The sequence below is a fragment of the Hyla sarda genome, unplaced genomic scaffold, assembly GCF_029499605.1.
Source record: "Hyla sarda isolate aHylSar1 unplaced genomic scaffold, aHylSar1.hap1 scaffold_18, whole genome shotgun sequence".
NCBI classification, from domain to species: Eukaryota; Metazoa; Chordata; class Amphibia; order Anura; family Hylidae; genus Hyla; species Hyla sarda.
The window spans coordinates 1,167,171-1,181,224 of NW_026608445.1; the positions used below are offsets into that span (position 1 = coordinate 1,167,171).

General features: G+C 46.6%; 1 protein-coding gene and 1 long non-coding RNA gene across 3 annotated transcripts in view; one reads left to right on the forward strand and one right to left on the reverse strand.

Annotated features, from left to right (window-relative positions):
- Window positions 1–14,054, reverse strand: part of LOC130313961 (uncharacterized) — a 58,467-nt gene that overhangs the window by 17,980 nt on the left and 26,433 nt on the right. The gene's annotated exons all lie outside the window — the stretch shown is intronic.
- The window catches only part of LOC130313962 (uncharacterized), a 33,937-nt gene continuing 28,033 nt past the window's right edge, over window positions 8,151–14,054 (forward strand). The window contains exon 1 of the long non-coding RNA XR_008861754.1: window positions 8,151–8,922. This is a non-coding gene — a long non-coding RNA (uncharacterized LOC130313962). The remainder of the gene's footprint in view (window positions 8,923–14,054) is intronic.

Consider the following 14,054-nt stretch of genomic DNA (forward strand, 5'->3'; position numbering starts at 1 on the left):
AAGGTCAGCAGCTGGCCCAGTTGACCGCCATGATGCAACAGCTCCTGCCTGCTCAGCAACAGCCTGCACCTCCACCTGCACCTGCTGCATCACCTCCGCCTGCGGTTGCCACTGGAGCCAGAATCCGTTTGTCTCTTCCAGACAAATACGATGGAGATCCTAAACTATGCCGAGGGTTCCTGTCTCAGTGCTCTCATCACCTCGAGCTACTGTTTGACCAGTTTCCGTCTGAGCGAGCCAAAGTAGCCTTCATCCTCAGTCTGTTCTCCGAGAGGGCCCTGGACTGGGCTGCACTGCTTTGGGACCGCGCTGATCCAGCCACTGCTTCTGTCCAAAGTTTTTGTCAAGAGTTTCGTATTGTTTTTGAGGAACCGGCCCAGGTTACCTCCGTAGAGACTGCCTGGCTAAACTTGTCCCAAGGAAATTCTACCGTGGGTGACTATGCCGTCCAGTTCCGCACCCTTGCTTCCGAGCTGAACTGGAATAATGAAGCTCTTTGTGCTTCCTTTAAGAAGGGACTTAATTCTGACATTAAAGACGTCCTTCCTGCACGTGATCTGCCCACCACCCTGAGTGACCTCATCTTGCTATCTACAAGGATTGACAAACGTTTCTCCGAAAGACAAGAGGAACTCCATCTTGAAAAGGAAAAAGCTAGTCTTAAACGCTGCCCTCGTCTGCCTCCAGTGTTCCAGCATCCACCTCTACCTGTCTCTGGGTCTTCCGCTGTGGAGGCCATGCAGGTGGACCAGTCTCGCCTGACCTCACAAGATCGGAGCCGTCAAAGAGACGAGAATCTGTATTTGTACTGTGCTAGTACTGAGCATTTCCTTAAGGACTGTCCTCTTCGTCCTCCACGTTCGGGAAACGTTCGCACCTAGTGGATGTGGGAGAGGCATTACTAGGTGTGGATTTTTCCTCTCCACGCCTCATGATATCCGTGCAATTGTTCCTTTCATCTAAGTCCTTCTACTCTGCTGCCGCCTTCTTGGATTCCGGCTCAGCTGGCAAATTCATCCATGCCTCCTAGGTCGACGAGTATCAAATTTCTATTACCCGTCTACCCAAGCCGTTCCTAATTTCTACGGTCAACGGGGAGAAACTCTCTGCTACGGTACAATACCGCACCCAGCCCCTGCGGATGGACGTTGGGATATTCCATACCGAGACTCTGGAATTTCTTGTTCTTCCTTTCTGCTCATCCGAACTCCTGCTGGGGTTGCCGTGGTTGCAACGCCATTCTCCTGTCTTGAATTGGTCCACCGGAGAGATTCTGCGTTGGGGTTCCTCCTGCCCTGACCGGTGCTTCAAGCCATCTCCTATCAAACAAGTCCTGCCTGTTCCTCCGTCACCAGGTCTCCCCAAGCCTTACCATCAATTTGCGGACGTCTTCTGCAAAAAACAAGCGGAGACTCTTCCTCCTCACAGGCCGTATGACTGTCCCATTGACCTGTTACCGGACTCCACACCTCCTTGGGGCAGAATCTATCCTCTCTCACCTCTAGAGACTCAGGCCCTGTCGGACTATGTATGTGAGAATTTACAGAGAGGTTTTATTAGAAAGTCTTCGTCTCCTGCTGGAGCCGGGTTTTTCTTTGTGTCTAAAAAGGATGGTTCTCTCCGACCCTGCATTGATTATAGAGGACTCAATAAAATTACCATTAAAAACCGTTACCCTCTGCCACTAATCTCTGAGCTCTTTGACCGTCTCAGAGGAGCCAAGATCTTCACCAAGTTGGATCTCCGCGGGGCTTACAATTTGATCCGCATTCGTAAAGGAGACGAATGGAAAACCGCATTTAACACCCGGGACGGTCACTTTGAGTATTTGGTGATGCCTTTTGGACTATGTAACGCACCCGCAGTCTTCCTGGAGTTCGTGAACGACATCTTCTGGGACCTTCTCTATACTTGTGTTGTAGTATATCTGGATGATATCCTTATTTTTTCCTCCACTCTGGAGCAACATCGAGACCATGTCCGGCAAGTTCTCACCCTACTCAGAAGTAACCGCCTCTATGCCAAAATTGAGAAATGTCTGTTTGAACGTACCTCCTTGCCATTCCTGGGGTATATCATCTCTGCCCAAGGTCTGCAAATGGATCCTGCCAAGTTATCCACAGTTCTACACTGGCCACGCCCCTCTGGTCTCCGAGCTATACAAAGATTCCTGGGTTTTGCCAATTATTACAGACAGTTTATTCCTCATTATTCCACCCTAGTGGCTCCTCTTGTGGCTCTAACTAAAAAGGGTGCCAATCCAAAGTCCTGGCCTCCTCACGCTGAAGAGGCTTTTCAGTCCCTGAAAGCCGCCTTTGCATCTGCACCTGTTCTCTCCCGGCCAGATCCCTCCAAGCCATTTTATCTTGAAGTGGATGTGTCCTCGGTGGGAGCTGGAGCGGTACTAACTCAGAAGTCTTCCAGGGGCAAAACGATAACTTGTGGCTTCTTCTCTAAGACCTTTTCTTCCGCCGAGAAGAATTATGCTATTGGGGATTCTCGAGGGTGCTCCTCACCGTGACCATTTTATCGGACCATAAGAATCTAGTCTACCTCCAGTCTGCTCAGAGATTAAATCCCCGTCAAGCCCGTTGGTCCATCTTCTTCGCCCGCTTCAACTTCCAGATTCACTTTCGTCCCGCTGCCAAGAACATCAGGGCAGATGCCCTTTCTCGCTCTTCAGATGTGGTGGGCGACACATCTACTTCTCAACACATTGTCTCAACTGAATGTCTCATCTCAGTTGCACCTGTGGTTGCAAGTCCTCAAGTGGGGTCACACTTCCCTTCTGGCCGGTTATCCTGGGATTAAGAAGTCTCTTCAATTAATTTCTCAAAGGTATTGGTGGCCTTCGTTTGAGAGAGACGTCACAGAATACATCCAGTCCTGTGCTATCTGCGCCTGTGACAAGACTCCTCGTCAGAAACCTGCCGGCCTTCTTCTGCCTCCTCCTGTTCCAGAGACCCGTTGGTCACACATCGCCATGGACTTTATCACGGATCTCCCCTCCTCCCATGGTATGACAGTCATTTGGGTCGTGGTTGACCGATTCTCGAAGATGGCTCACTTTGTCTCACTGCCCTGTCTCCCGTCCGCACCTCAGTTGGCCAAACAATTTTTTCTACACATCTTCCGCCTCCACGGTCTTCCCAGACACATCGTCTCTGACCGTGGGGTGCAGTTAGTTTCCAAGTTTTGGAGGGCTCTCTGTGGTCAACTCGGAGTCAAGCTGGACTTTTCTTCCTCGTATCACCCACAGTCCAACGGCCAAGTAGAACGGGTGAACCAGACTCTGGGAGATTATCTTCGCCATTTTGTGTCCACCCGCCAAGATGATTGGTCGGACTTGCTCCCTTGGGCAGAGTTCTCATATAACTTCAAGCAATCTTCCGCTACCAACAAGTCTCCATTTTTTGTGGTTTATGGTCGTCATCTTCTGCCTAGGATCTCTGCTCCCACCTCTGTACCAGCGGTAGAGGATTTACTTCTGGACTTCTCATCTATTTGGCGAGAGACTCACACAGCAGTCCTCAAGTCCTCGGCCCGTATGAAGCTCCAGGCCGACAAGAGTCGTAGAGCTCCTCCAGAATTCCGTCCCGGTGACAAGGTGTAGCTCTCTTCGAAGTACATTAGATTCAAGGTACCAAATTACAAGCTGGGTCCTCGTTACCTAGGTCCCTTCAGAGTCAAGAGCCGCATTAATCCGGTGTCCTTCCCTCCCTCAGAATTCATAACTCTTTTCATGTCTCCCTTCTCAAACCTGCTATCTTTAATCGCTTCTCTCCCAAATTTCTTTCTTCCACACCTGTCACTGGTACCTCTGATGTTTTTACTGTTAAAGAAATCCTAGCCTCCAAGCTTGTTCGGGGAAAAGATTTTTTTTTGGTCGATTGGGAAGGCTGCGGTCCTGAAGAAAGGTCTTGGGAGCCTGAAAATAACATCTTGGACCGCAGTCTCATTCTCAACTTCCTTGGTACCAAAAAGAGAGGAAGACCTAAGGGGGGGGGGGGTACTGTCACAGCGAGCGCTCCAGGTCTCCACCTCCGGACCGGAGCGCCCGCTGCCTGTGTCCTCCGTGCTGGGGTCCCGGCGTCTCCCGGTCAAACACACTGACCGGGAGCGCGGGTCACACTGTGGCAGGGACGCGGCTAGCGAGGCGGCTGGTCGCCGCTCACGCGCCGCGTCCCCGTTCATCTCACTTGCTCCTGGATCCCGGCGCGCATGGCCCCGCTCTCTAGGGCACGCGCGTGCCGGCTTCAGTAAATTTAAAGGGCCAGCGCACCGGTAATTGGTGCGCTGGTTCCACACCTCCCATTGTGATTTCCCAATAAAAGGCACCTGCCCCTTCCTGCCCCTGCCGGATCTTTGTGCCTTGTGCCTCTGAGAAAGCGTTCCCTACAGTGATTATAGCCTTGCCAGTTGCCGTACCCATTGCTACCGTATACTCGCCTGTGAACCCTTGCTGCCTGCCCTGACCTCTGCTACGTCTGACTACGCTCTTGCCTGCTCCCTGTGTACCACACCATATCAGCCACCAGAGAGGTTGAGTTGCTACTGGAGGATACGACCTGGTGGTTACTGCCGCAGCAAGTCCATCCCGCCTTGCGGTGGGCTCTGGTGAAAAGCAGTAACCACTTAGAACCGGTCCTCTGGTACAACCCGCGTCATCGCCTCTCTGATTCAGAGGATCCACTACCAGTCCTGCCGGTATGTGACAACTCTCTGGTGACAGGTCTCTAACCTCTCTTGTTCCTGATTGCATTCTTCTTCTGTAGCCCCGCCTCTAGAGGTCACATGATGGTCACTAGAGGTGGCACTGCAACTGAAGATACAGCCAGGAGCGGGAGTGGTGAGAGGCTGTTATCTCAAACAGCATTTTTATTTAAAAGGCATAATGAAAATATTAAGTGTGAACACAGCATTCCAGCTTTTGTCTTTCAGATATGTGTATGTGGAGGACTATGTCGGATTTGGTGCACTACGTCGATGACCACTGTTTTTTTTTTTTTTTATCTTAAGCCTACAGGGATGCAACGTTTCAGCTGCCTTGCAGCCTTTTTAAAAATGACAAATGTAAAAAGAATATGCAAAGTACAGTAGTTCATTCTGAGAATAAAAATCTCTTGTTGAACAGTGCCACCTACTGGAGGAGATTCTGGACCCATAATCGTTACTCTTGTGATAAGGGCCAACCTCAATAAAATTAACATGATATCATTATTCTAGGGGTCAGTGTTATAACAGTGATACTTAATTTATATTTTGTATCATTAAAGATAAAGAAATGCGGAGCACTCACCCAAGCGTCTTCTGCAGTGGTAGTTTATTGCAAAACTTACAACATAGGGGTACACGGGTGAGGGAGCTGTGTAGGAGGACGCAGGGGTATCGACTCGGTGACGGATCGTTGAGAGCTTCTGCGCTTCGTCAGACCTGGTCTGATATTGCCGGTCTGACGAAGCGCAGAAGCGCGCAACGGTCCGTGACCGGGTCGATACCCCCGCGCCCTCCTACACAGCTCCCCCACCCATGTACCCGTATGTTGTAAGTTTTGCAATAAACTACCACTGCAGAAGAAGCTTGGGTGAGTGCTCCGCATTTCTTTATCTTTGATGATACATTGTGATTTGCTATACCCCCAGCGTGCAAGCACCACATATATAGCTCTCATAGCAGTTAAAGGGGACGTACACACTTTCAAGCCATTTACCAGTCCGGAATTCTAAGTGGTGCCAAGTATCCTGCTCATCTGCCGCTTAATTTATATTTTGTTTTATTTTACTATTGTTAAAACATTTTAACTTAAAAAAATAAACAATAGCCTCAAATTCACCCAATTCTGACCCGTTGTAATAATAATTGTTATTATTATTCCCTTTCGGGCATAACCCATCTTGCCCTTAACCCTTTAAGGACTCAGCCCATTTTCACCTTAGGGACTCAAAAATGTTTTGTTTTTTCCTCCTTACCTTCTAAAAAATCATAACACGTTCAATTTTGCACCTACAGACCCATATAAGGACTTGTTTTTTGCATCACCAATTGTACTTTGTAATGACATTACTTATTTTATAACATAATCCGCGGTGAAACAAAAAAAAAGATTCTTTGTGGAGTGAAATGGAAAAAAAAAACGCCATATGCAACTTTTTAGGGCTTCTGTTTCTATGCAGTGCGCTTAAAAATGACGTACGTGCAAAAAAATTCCAAAGTCAAAAAAAGTGCATTTTTGGTCACTTTTTATACCATTAAAAAATGAATAAAAAGTGATCAAAAAGTCAGATCAAAACAATAATCATACCGATAAAAACTTCAGATCATGGCGCAAAAAAATGAGTCCTCATACCGTCCTGTACGTGGAAAAATAAAAAAGTTATAGGGGTCAGAAGATGAAATTTTTAAACGTATAAATTTTCCTGCATGTAGTTATGATTTTTTCCAGAAGTACAACAATATCCAACCTTTATAAGTAGGGGATCATTTTAACCGTATGGACCTACAGAATAATGATAAAGTGTAATTTTTACCGAAATATGCACTGCGTAGAAACGGAAGCCCCCAAAAGTTACAAAATGGCATTTTTCTTCGATTTTGTCGCACAATGATTTTTTTTCCATTTTGCCGTGCATTTTTGGGTAAAATGACTAATGTCACTGCAAAGTAGAATTGGTGACGCAAAAAATAAGCCATAATATGGATTTTTAGGTGGAAAATTGAAAGGGTTATGATTTTTAAAAGGTAAGGAGGAAAAAACGAAAGTGCAAAAACTGAAAAATCCTGAGTCCTTAAGGGGTTAAAAAAATTATAACCACATGCACCAAAATTAGTATGCTTAATATCTTCTTAATGCTTAATCTATCTTCTTTTTTTATTTTTCTGCATACAGGGCTATATGAGAGCTCATTTTTTGCGCCATGGTCTGTAGTTTTTATAGCTTTTTTCATTAATATTTTTATGGTATATGAAGGGAGCAAAATGTCACAATTGTTTTACATTTAAGTCATCGACCGTTTGAATAGTTTGGACATTTCTGCACGCGGCAGTACCACATATGATTTTTTTTTATTACATTATTTTATTAAAAAAATAGGAAAAGGGGGTTATTCAACTTTTTATTAAGGGTGGGCTTATTCACATGTATTCTTTTTTTTAAACACTTTTAACTTTTTTTTTTAGGGGCTATACCATGCAATCTTCTGACTGCATACTCTGATCACTGCTATGCCATAGCATTGATCAGTGCTATCGGCGCTCTGCTGCTCCAGCCTGCTGAGCAGGCTTGGAGCAGTAGATCACCAATCGGACGACCAGGAGGCAGGTGAGGACCCTCCTGTCATCCAGTAAGCTGATCGGGACATCACGATTCTGTCGCGATAGTCCCGATCAGCTCCTCTGAGCTGCCGGGATAGTTTTAAATTTCGCTTTAGACGCCGCAACTAACTTTGATAAAGGGTTAATGCCGGGCATCTGCCTGATCGGCGGTGCCTGGCATTAACTCTGGGTCCTGGCTGCTGATATCAGTTGGGACCCACTGGGTTTAAAGTGTTCTCTTGTCATGAGAACGGTTTAAACCCTGTTAACAGGACTCAAGACGTACAGGTATGCCCTGAGTCCTTAAGGGGTTAAAGGGGTACTCCGCCCCTAAACATCTCATCCCCTATCCAAACGATCAGGATTCTATTTCTACTATTTCTGCTGCAACGTGTTCTAGGTTCAGGGTAGGGTAACACGTAACGGATCCGCAGCATATTTTACGCTGCAGATCTGCCAGTGACCCGACCCATTTTGTGCCTCCAGCTGTTGTCACCCCCAATTCCCCCACCTCCCCCCCTAGCCTGCTACGAGCAGCCACACAGGGGACCTGCGAGTCATCGAGTCCACTCAGACATCGCGGAGCAGTCATGTTGTCTGAGTACACTGCACATGCGCAGTGCCCTCAGACATTGCAGCTGCTCTGTCCCGTGTGGCTGCTCATATCAGCAGATTGCCGCTGCAGGCAGGTCATGGGCGAAGTGGGGGAAAAGGGGGGGGGGGCAACAGCTGGAGGCACAAAATGGGTTGGGTCACCGGCGGATTTGCAGCGTAAAATATGCTGCGGATTCATTAAGTGTGACCCTACCCTTAGTTATCTGCCAGTCATTGAGGATAGCAGGTTGGTACTTTTTTATTTTACTAGGCCAGGGTGCCTCCAGCTGTTGCCAAACTTTAACTCCCAGTATACCCAGACATCCTTTGGCTGTCCAGACATGCTGGGCAGGGCCGTCTTTAACACGGGGCAAAAGGGGCAGCTGCCCTGGGCCCTGCCATTCCTGGGGGCCCAAAGCAGCTAGCCCTTTAGCCCCACCGGTCCACTGCGCTGCAGCCAGGGACGGTTTTTCCTATAAGGCACTTTTCATGGGGGCAGCAATCCCGACCGCTGAACACCCCTCCCCCCCCCTCCTGTGACAGGCACCGCGGTGGCCGGCGGCTTCAGGACTGTGCGCATCATTATGAGTCCCCACAGTCACAGATGACTCATACAGCCGGGCCCCCAACTGTGAGCCGCTCCTGCCATCAGTGGAGATCCAGGGGAGGGGAAATATACCTGCTCTGTTGTGTCCTATGTGTACACATATGGACCCCTTCACTGCCTTCCTATAGCAGTGTTTCCCAAGCAGTTTGCATCCAGCTGTTGAAAACCACAGCTCCCAGCATGCCCAGATAGCCAAAAGCTGTCTGGATATGCTGGGAGTTGTAGTTTTGCTATATCTGTATGCACCTGCTTGGGAAACACTGCCATACACACAGCGATCTCAACCTCCAGCTCAGCTCCTCCCCTGCTGGTCATGTGATCATAGACTCATACGGAGGCCTGCTGGGGTCAGAGGAAGGACCAGAGTGCAGGTGAACAGTGGGTGATGGCATGACAGGCAGGTTACATAGGTAACACTATAAATACTGTGCCCTGACCCCTGCCAATCCTCACCCCATTGTGAGTTCTAACCCTGTACTGTGTATATCCCTCTACTATGACATCACTGTGTGTATTATCTCTGTATGGTGACATCACTGTGGGTATTATCCCTGTACTGTGACATCACTGTGTGCAGTTTCCCTGTACTATGACATCACTGTGTGTATTATCCCTGTACTGTGACATCACTGTGTGCAGTTTCCCTGTACTGTGACATCACTGTGAGTATTATCCCTCTACTGTGACATCATCATGTGTATTATCCCTGTACTGTGACCTCAATGGGGGAGATTTATCAAAACCTGTGCAGAGGAAAATTTGCCCAGTTGCCCATAGCAACCAATCAGATCGCTTCTTTCATTTTTAACAAGGCCTCTGCAAAATGAAAGAATCGATCTGATTGGTTGCTATGGGCAACTGGTCAACTTTTCCTTTGCACAGGTTTTGATAAATCTCCCCCAATGTGTGTATTATCTCTGTACGGTGACATCACTGTGTGTATTATCCCTGTACTGTGACATCACTGTTTGTATTATCCCTGTACTGTGACATCACTGTGTGCATTATCACTGTACTGTGACATCACTGTGTGCATTATACTGTACTGTGACATCACTGTGTGTATTATCCCTCTACTGTGAAATCATCGTGTGTATTATCCCTGTACTGTGACCTCAATGTGTGTATTATCTCTGTACGGTGACATCACTGTGTGTATTATCCCTGTACTGTGACATCACTGTGTGTATTATCCCTGTACTGTGACATCACTGTGTGTATAATCCCTGTACTGTGACCTCAATGTGTGTATTATCTCTGTACGGTGACATCACTGTGTGTATTATCCCTGTACTGTGACATCACTGTGTGTATTATCTCTGTACGGTGACATCACTGTGTGTATTATCCCTGTACTGTGTGTATCCCTGTACTGTGATATTGCTGTGTGTATTATCCCTGTACTGTGACATCACTGTGTGTATTATCCCTGTACTGTGTATATCCCCCTACTAGGACTACACCCAAGAGTTCTTAGAGAGGTAAGTTCAGTAATATCTGTACCCCTGTTCATGATATTTAGAGATTCTATGGTGTCTGGTATTGTGCCAAGGGACTGGCGCAAGGCGAATGTGGTGCCAATCTTCAAGAAGGGCTCTAGGTCTTCCCCAGGAAACTATAGACCGGTAAGTTTAACGTGCATTGTGGGTAAATTGTTTGAAGGACTTATAAGGGATTACATACAGGAATACATAGGGGATAATTGTATTATAAGTGATAGCCAGCATGGGTTTACTAAGGATAGAAGTTGTCAAACCAATCTAATTTGCTTTTATGAAGAGGTGAGTAGAAGCCTTGACAGAGGAATGGCTGTGGATATAGTGTTTCTGGATTTTGCCAAAGCATTTGATACTGTCCCTCACAGACGTCTGACAGGTAAGTTAAGGTCCTTGGGCTTGGAAACTTTAGTTTGTAACTGGATTGAACACTGGCTCATGGATCGTACCCAGAGAGTGGTGGTCAATGATTCGTACTCTGATTGGTCCCCGGTAATTAGTGGTGTACCCCAAGGTTCAGTACTGGGCCCGCTGTTGTTTAATTTATTTATCAATGATATAGAGGATGGTATTAACAGCTCTGTTTCTATCTTTGCAGATGACACCAAGCTTTGTAGCACGGTACAGTCTATAGAGGATGTGCATAAGTTACAGGATGACTTGGATAGACTAAGTGTCTGGGCATCCACTTGGCAAATGAGGTTCAATGTGGATAAATGTAAAGTTATGCATCTGGGTACTAATAACCTGCATGCATCGTATGTCTTAGGGGGGATTAAACTGGCAGAGTCACTGGTAGAGAAGGATCTGGGTGTACTTGTAGATCACAGACTACAGAATAGCATGCAATGTCAGGCTGCTGCTTCCAAAGCCGGCAGGATATTGTCATGTATAAAAAGAGGCATGGACTCAAGGGACAGGGACATAATACTCCCCCTTTATAAAGCATTGGTACGGCCTCACCTGGAATATGCTGTTCAGTTTTGGGCACCTGTCCATAAAAGGGACACTGCGGAGTTGGAAAGGGTGCAGAGACGCGCGACTAAACTAATATGGGGCATGGAACATCTTAGCTATGAGGAGCGATTAAAGGAGTTACAATTGTTTAGTCTTGAGAAGAGACGTTTAAGGGGGGATATGATAAACGTATATAAGTATATTAATGGCCCATACAAAAAATATGGAGAAAAACTGTTCCAGGTTAAACCCCCCCAAAGGACGAGGGGACACTCCCTCCGTCTGGAGAAGAAAAAGTTTAGTCTCAAGGGGCGACACGCCTTCTTTACCGTGAGGACTGTGAATTTATGGAACGGTCTACCTCAGGAACTGGTCACAGTAGGAACAATTAACAGCTTTAAAACAGGATTAGATACATTTATGGAACAAAATAACATTAATGCTTATGAAGAAATATAAAATCCCATCCCTTCCCCAATATCGCGCCACACCCCTACCCCTTAATTCCCTGGTTGAACTTGATGGACATATGTCTTTTTTCGACCGTACTAACTATGTAACTATGTAACTGTGTGTATTATCTCTGTACGGTGACATCACTGTGTGTATTATCCCTGTACTGTGTATATCCCCCTACTATGACATCACTGTGTGTGTTATCCCTGTACTGTGACCTCAATGTGTGTATTATCTCTGTACGGTGACATCACTGTGTGTATTATCCCTGTAATGTGACATCACTGTGTGTATTATCCCTGTACTGTGACCTCAATGTGTGTATTATCTCTGTACGGTGACATCACTGTGTGTATTATCCCTGTACTGTGACATCACTGTGTGTATTATCCCTGTACTGTGACATCACTGTGTGTGTTATCCCTGTACTGTGACCTCAATGTGTGTATTATCTCTGTACGGTGACATCACTGTGTGTATTATCCCTGTACTGTGACATCACTGTGTGTATTATCCCTGTACTGTGACATCACTGTGTGTATTATCCTTGCACTGTGACATCACTGTGTGTATTATCTCTGTACGGTGACATCACTGTGTGTATTATCCTTGCACTGTGACATCACTGTGTGTATTATCCCTACACTGTGACATCACTGTGTGTATTACCCCTTTATTGTGACATCACTGTATATATTATCCCTGTATTGTGACATTATTGGGTGTTTCATCGCTGTACTGTGACATCACTGTGCGTATTACCCCTGCACAGGTCAGGAGGCATTACCACTATATGTGAGGGTGAGGTATGGTGTATCATATAAGGTTTAATGTATGACAAGGTTATATTCAGAGGCGCAGTATGTAATAGTATCATATTCAGAGAGTGCAGTGTGTGGTAGTGTAATATATATATATAGGGGATACAATCTGTGGCAGTATTGTACTCAGAGGGTATAGTGTGTGGTATTATTATATTCCAAAGGTACATTGTGCAGTAGTATCATTCAGAGGGTACAATGTGCAGTAGTATCATATTCAGAGAGTGCAGTGTGTGGTAGTGTTATATATAGAGGATACAATCTGTGGCAGTATTATACTCAGAGGGTATAGTGTGTGGTATTATTATATTCCAAAGGTACATTGTGTGGTAGTATCATATTCAGAGAGTGCAGTGTGTGGTAGTGTTATATATAGAGGATACAATCTGTGGCAGTATTATACCCAGAGGGTATAGTGTGTGGTATTATTATATTCCAAAGGTACAATGTGCAGTAGTACCATATCCAGAGAGCGCAGTGTGCAGTAGTATCATATTCAGAGAGCAGAGTGTGCAGTAGTATCATATTCAGAGAGTGCAGTGTGCAGTAGTATCATATTCAGAGAGCGCAGTATGTAATAGTATCATATTCAGAGAGTGCAGTGTGTGGTAGTGTTATATATAGAGGACACAATGTGTGGCAGTATTATACTTAGAGGGTATAGTGTGTGGTATTATTATATTCCAAAGGTACAGTGTGTGGTAGTATTATATTCAGAGGGTACAATGTACAGTAGTATCATATTCAGAGAGCGCAGTGTGCAGTAGTATCATATTCAGAGAGTGCAGTGTGCAGTAGTATCATATTCAGAGAGTGCAGTGGTATCATATTCAGAGAGCAGAGTATGCAGTAGTATCATATTCAGAGAGCACAGTGTGCAGTAGTATTATATTCTGAAAGAGTGCAGTATGCAGTAGTATCATATTCAGAGAGCACAGTGTGCAGTAGTATTATATTTTGAGAGAGCAGTGTGCAGTAGTATTATATTCAGAGAGCACAGTGTGTAGTAGTATTATATTCAGAGAGTACAGTGTGTGCAGTAGTATCATATTCAGAGAGTGCAGTGTGCAGTAGTATCATATTCAGAGAGCACAGTGTGCAGTAGTATTATTGTTACGCCGAGCGCTCCGGGTCCCCGCTCCTCCCCGGAGCGCTCACGGCGTCTCTCTTCCTGCAGCGCCCCGGTCAGTCCCGCTGACCGGGAGCGCTGCACTGTCATGGCCGTCGGGGATGCGATTCGCACAGCGGGACGCGCCCGCTTGCGAATCGCGTCCCAAGTCACTTACCTGTCCCGGTCCCCGGCTGTCATGCTCTGGCGCGCGCGGCTCCGCTCTCTAGGGCGCGCGCGCGCCAGCTCTCTAGATTTAAAGGGCCAGTGCACCAATGATGGTGCCTGGCCCAATCTTCCCAATTAGCTTAATTAGTTTCCACCTGTGCACTCCCTACTTATACCTCACTTCCCCTGCACTCACTTGCCGGATCTTGTTGCCCTTGTGCCTAGTGATAGCGTTCCCTTGTTTGTTCCTAGCCCGTGTTCCAGACCTCCTGCCGTTGCCCCTGACTACGATCCTTGCTGCCTGCCCTGACCTTCTGCTACGTCCGACCTTGCTCTTGCCTTATCCCTTGTACCATGCCTATCTCAGCAGTCAGAGAGGTTTAGCCGTTGCCGGTGGATACGACCTGGTTGCTACCGCCGCTGCAAGACCATCCCGCTTTGCGGCGGGCTCTGGTGAAAACCAGTAGCTACTTAGAACCGGTCCACCGACACGGTCCTCGCCAAACCCTCTCTGACACAGAGGATCCACCTCCAGC